Here is a 13,049-nt window from a genome sequence, read left to right as displayed (position 1 = left end):
CTCCTCCTGAATGCCTCTTTGTTGCTCAGATGTGGCCCTCTCTCTCTGGCTAAGCCAACTTGAAAGGTGAAATCACTGCCCTCCTCCCTACGTGGGATCAGACACCCAGGGTAGTGAATCTCCCTGGCAACGTGGAATATGACTCCCGGGGAGGAATGTAGACCCGGCATCGTGGGATGGAGAGCATCTTCTTGACCAAAAGGGGGATGTGAAAGGAAATGAAATAAGCTTCAGTGGCAGAGAGATTCCAAAAGGAGCCGAGAGGTCACTCTGGTGGGTACTCTTATGCACAATTTAGACAACCTTTTTTAGGTTCTAAAGAATTGGGGTAGCCAGTGGTGGATACCTGAAACTATCAAACTACAACCCAGAACCCATGAATCTCGAAGACAGTTGTATAAAAATGTAGCTTATGAGGGGTGACAATGGGATTGGGAAAGCCATAAGGACCACACTCCACTTTGTCTAGTTTATGGATGGATGAGTAGAAAAATAGGGGAAGGAAACAAACAGACAAAGGTACCCAGTGTTCTTTTTTACTTCAATTGCTCTTTTTCACTCTAATTATTATTCTTGTTATTTTTGTGTGTGTGCTAATGAAGGTGTCAGGGATTGATTTAGGTGATGAATGTACAACTATGTAATGGTACTGTAAACAATCGAAAGTACGATTTGTTTTGTATGACTGCGTGGTATGTGAATATATCTCAATAAAATGAAGATTAAAAAAAAAAGGAACTGGGAAAAAAAAAAAAAAAAAAACAATGCATCACTGGTGTTTTGCATTCCGGCAGCATTAGCAAACTAGAACAGATTTTGGTACCAAGAGTGCAGTGCTTTTACTGCTGAGATTGCAAATACCAAACATGTTGGAATGGCTTTTTAAATGGATAAGGGGAAGTTTCTGGAAGAACTGTGAGGAGCCTGATAGAAAACACCTAAACTGCTTTGAAGAGACTGCTTCTGGAAATATGGATTCTAAAGATACTTCTGATGAGGCCTTGAACAGAAATGATGAATGTGTTGTTGAGAACTGGAAGAAAGGTGATCCTTGTTTTAAAGTGGCAGAGAATTTGGCAAAATTGAGTCCTGGTGTCAGATGGAAGGAAGAATTTGAAAGCAACAACCTGGAATACTTAGCTGAGGAGATCTCCAGACTACGTGTGGAGGATGTACCCTGGCTTCTCCTTGCAGCTTATAGTAAAATGCGAGCAGAGAGAGAGAAACTTAGAACTGAACTCTTGGGTTCAAAGAAACCAGAAGCTGATGGCTTGGAAAATTATGGGCTTCCAGGGGGTGGAATCCCAGAAGCTACAGCCCAACATGAGGATGTAATCAAACATGGAACCCAGCCACCATTTCAGTACAAGCCAAGATTGGAAAAGGAGTTAAGCAGAAAGGATTTGTGGAAAGTCCTATTGTCTGACGGCTTTGACCCCTGTGTGCTTCATGCAAAGCCAACAGAATTTTTGCAAGATCTTTATAGACAGAGATGCTGCTGGTCTGAACTGGAGGAGAAAGACAATGAACAAATTGAAGGAAAAATTTCTTCAAAGACAGAGCCATGGAGGTTGAGGTCTGGAGTCAAGAGGTCTCCGGGCTGGGAGAGCAGAGCAGCCCACATGCATGGAAAGGATGAGTTTGCTCTGGAGGCCAAGGGTGGGCCTTCTTCCTCAATGCTCAGGAAATGTTCTGCCACCCCAAGCCCCAAAGAGGGTGGAGCACATTCCCAGGGAATTGGGGAGAGCCTGGCTGCCACCACACTGTTCTGAAGGGGTTGAGCGTGTGCCCTGGAGATGGAAGGGAATCCGGGAGCTGCCCCGATGTTTGAGGAGGGTGGGGCCGAGGAGGTGGTCTCCCCAATGTGTGGATATGTTGGAGCACTCACCCAAGTGTTTGAAGAGGAAAGGGCTACTGCAATGGCCCTTAGGACGGGTTAGATTCCCACTCTCTCAAGCCCCAAGGATGCAACATTGTTCTGTAAGTGACTCTCAGACTTTGAAATCTAATGGAGTTTGTCCTGCAGGTTTTAGGAACTGTTTTGGTCCTGTGAACCCTGTTTTCCTTATGGCAATGGGAATGTTTATCCTATGAATGTCCCTCCTTTGTATATTGGAAGCACATAAGTTGTTCTAAGTTCACAGATCCGTAGCTAAAGGAAAAGTATGCCTTAGGACTGACCATGCCTATAATTGATTTTGATGAGATCTCATACTTACCTATTGTTACTAAATGAGAAAAAGGGTTTGTGATCTTATGATGGGATGAATGTATTTTGTATTTGGAAAGAATATGTTTTTCTGGTGTCCAGGGGGTGGAATGTGCCAGTTTGAATGTATTACATCCCCCAGAAAAAGCCATATTCTTTGATGCAGTCTTATGGGGCAGACATTTTGGTGCTGATTAGATTTGCATGGAAATGTGCCCCACCCAACTGTAGGTGATAACTTGGATGAGATATTTCCATGGAGGCATGGCCTCACCCGTTCAGGGTGGGCCTTGATCAGTGGAGCCATATAAATGAGCTGATGGGCAGAGGGAACTCAGTGCAGCTGTGAGTGAGATTTTGAAGAGGAGCTACAGCCAAGAGGGACACTTCGAAGAAAGCACAGGAGCTGCAGAGGTTTTCTGGACACCACTGGCCATCCTCCAGTGAAAGTACCCAATTGCTGATGTGTCATCTTGGACACTTTATGGCCTTAAGACTGTAACTGTGTGACCAAATAAACCCCCTTTATAAAAGCCAATCCATCTCTGATGTTTCATTCCGGCAGCATTAGCAGATCAGAACACCAGTGAAAGTATGTGGGAATGACTGTTTCTCCAGTCCTTAGCAATATGAAGTGTAGCCAAACTTTTTATATTTGCCAACCTATGTAAAAAATGATATCTCTTATAAAATGAGTGAGGTTATGCATGTATTTATGAATTCAAGAGCCATTTGTATTTCCTTTTCTATGAACTGTCTATTTATGTCCTTTGCCATTTTTATACTGGAGTTTGACTGTTTGTTATTGAGTTGTAGTTGCTCTTTATACATTAGTAAATTAACCCTATCATGTGAGTTATGAATTTTTCTGAATTTGCATTTGTCTTTTTACTTTGTTTATGGAGTTTGAATGCTGTGCGGAATTCTGTTTTGCTTTTGGGTAGTTGAATATATAAATCTTTTCTTTATGTTTTCTTCATTTTTGTGTGGCACTTAGGAAGTACTCTCATGGTTCTATATTTTTTTTGGAAATTCTCCTGTATTTTCTACTAGTGCTTTTATGGTATTACCTTTTTTAAATATTTAATCTAATGCATCTGTTTTATTAGTGTAAAATGAGAGCAGGAATCCAATTCTATTTAATATAGATGAATAGCCAATTAGCTCAATAACATTTATTGAATAATCCATCTTATTATTCCTATTTTATTAACAGCTATTATCAAAAAATGGATGTTGAATTTCACTGAGTGCTTTTCAGCAACTATGGAAATGATTATTTAATTATTTCATATTTTCTCTGTTAAATGATGAATTCTTGAACAATCCTTGCATTTCTGGAGTAAAGATCACTTAGTCAAGTTATATTGTTCTTTTAATGTACTCCTTAATTCTATTTGCCTGTATATTTTTAGGATTTTTATACTGCTATTAATAAATAAACTATAGTTTTATTTTTTGGTATTGTCTTTGTGGTTATATTCAGGTCATTAAAAATTTTAAAGTCTTTTACCTCCCATGTTTTAAAATATAGGAGCATCACAATTGTTTCTTTTCTTTTCTTTTTTTTCCCAACAATCACATAAGGAAGCATTTATTTGAGGTTTAACATGAAATCATGCAAATAAAATTTATATAAATACAAATCCACACCAAGGCATTACACAGATAACAAAGGACAAAGTAAAAACAAAGAACACTAATTGGCTGCTGTATAGTTGGACACAGCTATGTCTTGTTCACTTGAAAGTCTTTTAAAAAATAATCATCTTATATCGACAGAAGACCAATCTTCAACATCAGCCTGCAAGATGGGTTACTTTAGCATCTACTCCTCTTTTCACCAATGTCCTCCTTTAGTATGGTTGGTAGTTGTTTTGGTGATTGCCACCCCTCAAGATGCCTTGCCATCTGTGCTCTGTTTGCTACTGTAGTCTGCATATCCCTGTCCATATCCATAGTCCTGTGCTGGTTTGGATGTATTACATCCCCCAAAATGCCATGTTCTTTGATGCAATTTTGTGGGGGCAGACATGGTAGTTTTGATTGGGTTGGAATCCTTTGATTGAGTGTTTCCATGGAGATGTGACTCAATCAACTGTGGGCAAGACCTTTGATTGGTTAATTTCCATGGAGGTTTTGCCCCACACATTCAGGGTAGGTCTTAATAAATCACTGGAGGCATATAAAAGAGCTGACAAACAGAAGGAACTCAATTCTGCAACTTAGAGAGACATTTTGAAGATAGCCATTGAAAGCAGACTTTTGCTCTGGAGAAACTAAGAGAGGACAAAATGCCCCAAAAGCAACATTTTGAAGAATGCACAGGAGCTGAGAGAGAAACTGGAACACAATCCAGGATAAGCAGATGCCAGCCACGTGCCCTTCCAGCTAACAGAGGTTATCGGGACACTATTGGCCTTCCTTCAGTGAAGGTATCTGTGCCAGTTTGAATACATTATGTACCCCCAAATGCCATTATCTTTGATGTAATCTTGTGTGGGTGGACCTATCAGTGTTAATTAGATTGTAATTCTTTGAGTGTTTCCATGGAGATGCACCCCACCCAGCTGTGGGTGATGACTCTGATTGGATAATTTCCATGGAGGTGTTGGCCCGCCCATTGGGTGGGTCTGAATTAAATTACTGGAGTGCTATATAAGATCAGACAGAAGGAGCAAGCTTCTACAGCCAAGAGGGACACTTTGAAGAAAGCACAGGAGCTGCAGATGAGAGACAGCTTGAAGACGGCCATTGAAAGCAGACTCTTGCTCCGGAGAAACTGAGAGAGGACAAATATCCCAAGTGCAACTACGAGTGACATTTTTGAAGAACTGCAGCCTAGAGAGGAACGTACTGGGAGAAAGCCATTTTGAAACCAGAACTTTGGCGCAGATGCCAGCCACGTGCCTTCCCAGCTAACAGAGGTTTTCTGGACACCATTGGCCATCCTCCAGTGAAGGTACCTGATTGCTGATGTGTTACCTTGGACACTTTATGGCCTTAAGGCTGTAACTGTGAAACCAAATAATCCCCCTTTTATAAAAGCCAATCCATTTCTGGTGTTTTGCTTTCCAGCAGCATTAACAAACTGAAACAGTCCCCATAGTTATACCCAGTATAGTAACATCTGCCATAGCAACCATAGTTTTGATCAACCACCATAGGCACTATTGTACTTTCCATATCCTTGATCATAATAGTTGTTAAAACCTTGGTTCCAGTATTGGCTCTCACCTCATCAACAATCTCTAGTTCCACCTTGTCCATCAGCAGCAGCCCCTCTTCCTCCTTTCTGCTGTTGCTGTTGCTGCCTAAATACCTCTTTGGGTTGTGCAACTTTGATTTCACACTGGTCAGAACCAATTTAATGATATTTGCTTTCTAATAATTTCTTTACTGGCTCTTCATCTCTATATGTGATAAAACAAAATCCTTTTCTTTTATTTATTTGTTTCTTTTTGCATCCATGGGAAGTTCAATATTTTCAATCTCTCCAAATCCTCCAAAATATTCTTTTGCTTGTTCTTCAGAAGTATCTGGGCTCAGTCCACCCACAAAAACTTTTGGGGAGAGTTCTTTTCCTTTTAAAACCTTCACAGTTTCAGGTTCTATCAATTTGCCATCCAGTTTGTGTTTTTAGTTCCTAACCTTATCAACACTAGCAGCATCATAGAAAAGCACAAATCCAAAACCTCTTGATCTTCCAGGGACTGGATCTGTTTTAACTATGCAGTCTACAACCTCTCCAAATCAAGACAAATACTCAGATCTTTCTTGCTTGTATCCCAGCTCAAACCTCCAATAAATATTTTGCCATCATCCTGCTGATTCTTGCTCACGTTGATCTAGGATTCCTCTGCGAATACCTCTATGTTGCTGTACTCATTCTTGTCCTCTGTGATGGTGGAGTTGTCAGCAGGGGAGTGCTGGCATGCAGACTGAATCTTGGCAGGCAGACTGAGTCCTGGCCGCAGCGGCAATGGAATGTTGTATCCACAATTGTTTCTGACAGGTTTTGCAGATGTCTTCAGTGAAAATGTCTGTGCCAGAGTGTTTTTGAGAAGTAGCTCTTTAAAATTTTCTCCCATTTTCCTATGGTAACCAATCTATTTATATTTTCCATCAATTCTGAGTCAATTTTGGTAACTCCTTCTTTTAATTTTCTTGTTGCTAAAGCAAATACCATGCAATGGGTTTGCTTAAACAAAGGAAATTTATTGGCTCACAGTTTTGAGGCTAGGAGAAGTCCAGAATCAAGGCATCATCAAAGCAATGCTTTCCCCCAGAAGACTGTGGTGTTCTGGGACTGGTTGCCAGCCATCATTGGTCCTTGGCTTTTCTGTCACATGGCAATGCACATGGAAGCATCTTCTTTCTCTTTTAGGTTCTATTGACTTTCGACTTCTTGCTTCCCGTGGCTCACTCTCTTTGTCTGAATATCATTCTGCTTTTAAAGGACCCCAGCTGTAGGATTAAGACCCACCCTGACTGACTGGAGTAACCTCATCAAAGGGTCCTATTAAAATGGATTCACATCCATAGGATGGATTAAGTTTAAGAGCATGATTTTCTGGGGTACATAGCTCCAAACCACCACACCCCATGTGCTGGTTTGAAGCTGTTATGTACCCCAAGAAAATGCCATATTCTTTTAATCCATTCCTGTGGGTATAGACCTATTGTGGGTGGGACCATTTGATTAGGTTATTTCAATTGAGATGTGACCCACCAAATTCAATGTGGGTCTTAATCCTTTAAAGGAGTCCTTTATGAGGATAAGAGAGAGAAACACCCAGAGAGTTTAGAGAGGAAAGCCCCAGGAAAAGCAAGCAAAGACCCAAAGAAACTGAAAGAGCCAGAACCTGAAAGCAATGAAACCTAGGAGAGAAGGATCAGCAGATGCCAACCATGTGTCTTCCCTTGTGACAGAAGGACCCCAGGTGCCATCACCTTTCTTCAGAGAAGGTATCGTCCTGTTGATGCCTTAATTGGGACATTTTCATGGCCTTAGAACTGTAAATTTGTAAACTAACAAATCCCCATTGTGAAAGCCAACCCATTTATGGTACATTGCATTCTGGAAGATTTAGCAAACCAAAATACACCATTTGTTCCAAGTTCTCAAATTTATTTTATAGTGCTGTACAGGGTAGTTTTCTCTGAATCTTTCAATTTCTCCTGTACTTATATTTAATTCCCATATTTAAATTCTTACTTTGTATATTTATGATTTTATTCTTCTTCCTTTAGTTAAATAAATAAGAATTTATTTTATTTTATTTTTAAATTATGTTTCAGGCTTGTTTATCAGTTCTGCTACTTTATCCAAAGCTTTCAATTTCTGCTTTTATCTTTATTGAGTCATTTCATTCTATTTCATTATGGTTATTTTGTTGTGCTTTTTCTAACCCCTTGAGCTGGGCATTTAATTCTTTTATTCTTGGTCTTGCTTTTTTTCTTATTAATATAAATATTTAGGGCTTTAAATTTTCTGCAAAGCACCACTTTGTATCTATCTCAAAATGTTCTGTCATGTATTTTCCCATTTCAATTTCATTTTTCATCCCAAAAATGTTTGATATGTTACTAGAGTCTTGTTATTAATTTCTTATTTAATTGCATTAAGTATAAGACAATGTTGCCTAAAACTAATGTTGCCTATACTATTTCTGTTTTTTTAATGTGTTGATTTTTTGTGACCTGTATCATTCATCATAATCTGTATTTATGGGACACAAAATTAAAATATGTATTTATTTTGGAGGTATAGAGTTATATAAATTGTAACTACCTAATTAATTATGCCTTATGTTCCAGTTTGCTAACGCCACCTTTTCACGAAACATCAGAAATGGATCGGCTTTTATACAGGGGGGTTTATTTGGTTACAAAGTTACAGTCTTAAGGCCATAAGGTGTCCAAAGTAAGTTATCAACAATTGGGTACCTTCACTGGAGGATGGCCAATGTCATCTGGAAAATCTCTGATAGCTGGTAAGGCATATAGCTGGCAACTGCTCCACAGTTCTGGTTGCAAAATGGCTTTTTCCCAGGACGTTCCTCTCTAGGTAGCAGCTCCTCAAAATGTCACTCTTATTGCTCTTGGGGCACTTGTCTTCTCTTATCTTCTCCAGAGCAAAACTCTGCTTTCAAAGGCCGTCTCCAAAATGTCTCTGTAAGCTGCAGCTCCTCTCTCAGCGCCTGTGCATTCTTCAGAGTGTCCCCCTTGGCTTTAGCAAGCTCATTCCTTCTGCCTAAGTTTATACTGTGCTCTAGTAAACTAATCAAGGCCCACGCTGAATGGGCAGGGCCACACTTCCATGGAAATTATCTAATCAGAGTTATCACCTACAGTTGGGTGGGTCGCATCTCCGTGGAAGCACTCTAAGAATTACAATCTAATCAACACTAATATGTCTGCCCACACAAGATTGCATCAAAGATAATGGAGTTTTGGGGGGCATAAAACATCCAAACCAGCACACCTTAAGAGGTTGAAATCTTGGTGGAACAACATACAAATATCTGTATTTTTAAAGACATTTTTAATACTCCTTTATTGTAGATTGTTCTTAGTATTATAGGGAGAAGAAAAAATATTACTGTTTTAAGAGTTATGGCTGTAAATTTTATTTTTTACTTGATAGGTTGTAAGAGCACTAATGTTTGGGCAAAGACTTTAGTTGATAGAAAGATCAAATGAAAAATTTTATAGCATGGTTGATTTAGGAATAGTGGTGATTGATACATAGTTTTAAAATTCCATTTATTATGTACTAATTCTCTTATGTTATACTCAATATTTTGGTAATTCTGGTTTATGCTGTGCTTTGGGGAAACTAAGGAGAGACTTCCATGAACACTTGAGGCAGTAGAGCTGTAATTACTTAGCAATTATGGCATGGGAAATGGTGACCAGCAGGAAGAGCCTTTTTTGATGCCAGGTAGTGAGACCATAAGGTGTCCAGTAACAGGGGAGGTTGGGTTCAAGTGTGGATTAATTCAGGAGTGGACTTGAGACACTTTCTCCTGGAATATACTAGATAACATAAAACCTTGAAAGAAGGCTAGAGCTGGCTAATACGTGGTTTAGGACAGTCTATCCAGCAGATATTTAGTTTATACTATGTTGTAAATAATATGTCATTGCATTATTGAGCAGTTACTATATGTTAGCTACAGGGCTGAGCATTATATTAGCAAGTGTAAATATAATCTCCTTTTTCCAGATGAGAAAGCAGAATTTCCAAAATAGCACAGTTGAGATCTAAATACAAGCAACCTGATTCTCAAACAGATCTCTCATGCATGCAAAAGTGAAGAGTCTTCTGGTTGAGGACAAGGTTGAGTAGATACACTTCTCCTTATTCTTCCCACTAAGTACAACTAAAAAGTTTGGACATTATATATGAAACAAATATGCAAGGAGAACCTAAGATGGCGGCTAGGTGAGACAGGGCAAAAAAACACCTCCGTGAAAAATATTAGATAAAAACCAGAAAGTGATCCAGAATACCACTTACAGCGATGCACCAGCCAAGACAAGTTCTGCTAAATCCACAGGGGCCATGCACTTGGTGAAACCGGGAGTCTGCATTCTGAAACAAGTGAGTAAGCTGGCTGAAAGTCCCGCGGCCATGCTGTAGTGTGGGGAAACTGCAGGTTGCCATTTGAAGACGGACTAGTTCTTTTTTTAAAAAAACAAACAAACCCGGGAGCAGCTGCAAATACAGCAGTGAGAACCGTGCAGTGAAGCACTACAGGAGCAGGCTGTAGCCAGTGCCTTGGTGTCTGGTGTGGAGGATAGCCCTCCCCACACCTGGGGCTGATTGTCCTGGGGCCAGAGGGACAGAGAGGGGAGCCAAAAGGAGAAAGAAACAGCACCCCTTGCAGCCGGCTTCCCGGCGTGCTGGCAACACTCCTGCCCGGGGCCATACCCACAGCCCAGAACCACGCCAGGAAACCCAGTCTGACAGAGAGTGTCTCCCACAGCACCCCGCACATGCCACAATATCGGCCGTGGACAGTGGCCTTGGGTGCAACAACGGCTAGTTGTCCCGGAGCTGGGAAGGTGGAGCTGTGAGAAAAGGGCGGGGGTTGAGACACCCCATTCAGTCATTTTTGCATCAGGCTGGGAGCGCCCCTGCACGACCTGGCAGCTGGGGTCTTCTCTTGAGGGAAGGCATGCACTTGTGACGTAGCACAGCCTTCCCTCTGCAGAGGTCCTGGAAGATCACAGCTATCAAGCAAAGCAAATGCCAAGAGGCCAAAAACAACAGAAAATCTTAAAGCATTTGCTAAAACCAGACGATATGGAGAACCCAACCAATCCCAAACACCCAAATCAAATGATTGGAGGAGACACAGTACTTGGCACAATTAAAGGACTACAGTCAAAGAATGAGAGCATGGCACAGGCTATAAAGGACATGAAGAAGATCCTAGAAGAGCATAAAGAAGAAATCGCAAGAGTAAATAAAAAAGTAGAAGATCTTATGGAAATAAAAGAAACTGTTGGCCAAATTAAAAAGACTCTGGATACTCATGATACAAGATTAGAGGAAGTTGAACAACAACTCAGCATCCTAGAAGACCAGCGAACAGAAAATGAAAGAACTAAAGAAAGAATGGAGAAAAAAATTCTGAAAGCAGCAAGAGTAAAGCAATTAGCCACATACCAAGGAAACAACAAAAGACTAAGTAGTGATTACTCAGTGGCCACCATGGAGTCGAGAAGGCAGTGGCATGACATATTTAAAATTCTGAGAGAGAAAAATTTCCAACCAAGAATACTTTAACCAGCAAAACTCTCCTTCAAAATTGAGGGAGAGCTTAAATTCTTCACAGACAAACCAAATGCTGAGAGATTTTGCCAATAAAAGACCTGACCTACTTCAGATACTAAAGAGAGCCCTACCGACAGAGAAACAAAGAAAAGAGAGAGAGATATAGAGAATTTTAAGACATATATAGAACCTTACATCCCAAATCACCAGGACACACATTTTTCTCTAGTGATCACGGATCTTTCTCCAGAATAGACCATATTCTGGGACATAAAACAAGCCTCAATAAATAAAAAATAAAAAAAAAAAAAAAACAATTGAATATATTCAAAGCACGTTCTCTGACCACAATGGAATACAAATAGAAGTCAATAATTTTTGATTTGTAACTCCACTATTTACTTCCTACAGGATATAAATGCATAAACTCTAATGACAAATCAGTGGTTTTGGACTCAATGTAAAATATGTAATTTTTGACAAGAACTACATAAAGGTGGGGGAATGATGGAGTATAGGAACATAGTTTATGTGTCCTATTGAAGTTAAGTTGGTATCAAAGAAAACCAAGATTGTTATGGATTTAAGAGGTTAAATTTAAGCCCCACAGTAAACACAAAGAAATTATCAGAGACTATGACCATAGAGATGAAAAGTAGAGTATGGGTTATGAGAAGTGGAGGAAGGGGCAATGGGGAGTTAAGAAATGAGTGTGGGGTTGCTGTTTGAGGTGAAGGGAAATTTCTAGTAATGGATGGTGGGAAAGTGATAGTGTTACAACATTCTAAATGTGATTAATCCCACTAATGCAATGCTAGGGAGGGGGTGGAATGGGAAGATTTAGGCTGTACATTTGTTTCCACAATTGAAAAAAAAAAAAAAAAAGACAGTCTAAATAGATGACAATTGAATGCCAAGGATGATCCTGGATGGGATCTGAGGATGGCAGACAGGAGGCTCAAAGGGACACAGATGGGACATAAGGAAAAAAAAAAAGGAAATATAGAATGTAAGCTTTGTATCAATGTTGAATTTCTTGAACTTCTTAGCTACGCTTAATGGGATTGCATAAAAGAATGTTCTTACTCATGGGAATTGTATATGTGAATTATAGTGTTTGTTCAAGGATGTGTGCAGCTTGCTTTCATAGGTTCAGAAGACAAAGCAATAGATAATTGATGATAGATAGGGAGGGAGGGAGGGAAAGAAAGAAATGGCGGTGTGACAGGATGTTAAAGTTGATGGATCAGGGTATCGGGGGAGGGGGGTTAGGGTATGCTGTGCATGGGGTTTGTATTGTTTTCGCAACTGTTCCTGTAACTTTGAATTTATTTCAAAACAAAATTAAAAAAAACAAAAACAAAAATGCAGATAGAAGAAAACAGAATGTTTACAGACCTCAGGACCTGAGGAAACACATGCAGTGTGTTCCCTGGGTTTTTTTTTTTTTAAACATTATACACCTTCTACCGGGTCCTGGGGAAGCTGGTAAACCAGAAATGCCAACAGAGGCAAACAAACAAACAAAAATGCCCCGAGAGAAACCTGTTCTCTCTAGACAAATGAGGAGAAAGGGACAGGCTAGTGATGCAAAGTCAAACATCACAGAAAAAAAATGAGTGCTGGCAAAGTCACGGACATACCTAACAGCCATCTCCCAGCCCTTTCCAATACCCTGCCCCTTAATCTAATGTGAGCAGATGTTTCAATATGTTTCCATTCCTCAACCCCATGGGAGATGTTAGGTTGAATGCAGCAACTTCACCATACCTTAAACCCAAAACAAAGAGCAAGCAGCCCCAGCTGCTTATCGGGGTGGCAACTCTCAGTGGCAGGCCTGCACCCCACAAGTTGTATAAACATCCCACTCTTGGAAGCACAGATTTGTCTCTCCTCTCCAGTGTGAAATGGAGCGTGTGAAGCTGCCATCTACCAAACCTGACCTGAACAGTTGATCTCCATGAAAGACCAGCTCTGATGGGATCTCTTCCCCTGCTCTTTTGGACCGTATTTGCTATGTGAGAAATAAAGCAGTCATTTGCTGAAAATTTC

Source organism: Choloepus didactylus, chromosome 1, assembly GCF_015220235.1.
Source record: "Choloepus didactylus isolate mChoDid1 chromosome 1, mChoDid1.pri, whole genome shotgun sequence".
Classification (NCBI taxonomy): domain Eukaryota; kingdom Metazoa; phylum Chordata; class Mammalia; order Pilosa; family Megalonychidae; genus Choloepus; species Choloepus didactylus.
The sequence above is the reverse complement of the archived record's forward strand: the minus strand, read 5'-3'. Positions refer to the sequence as shown.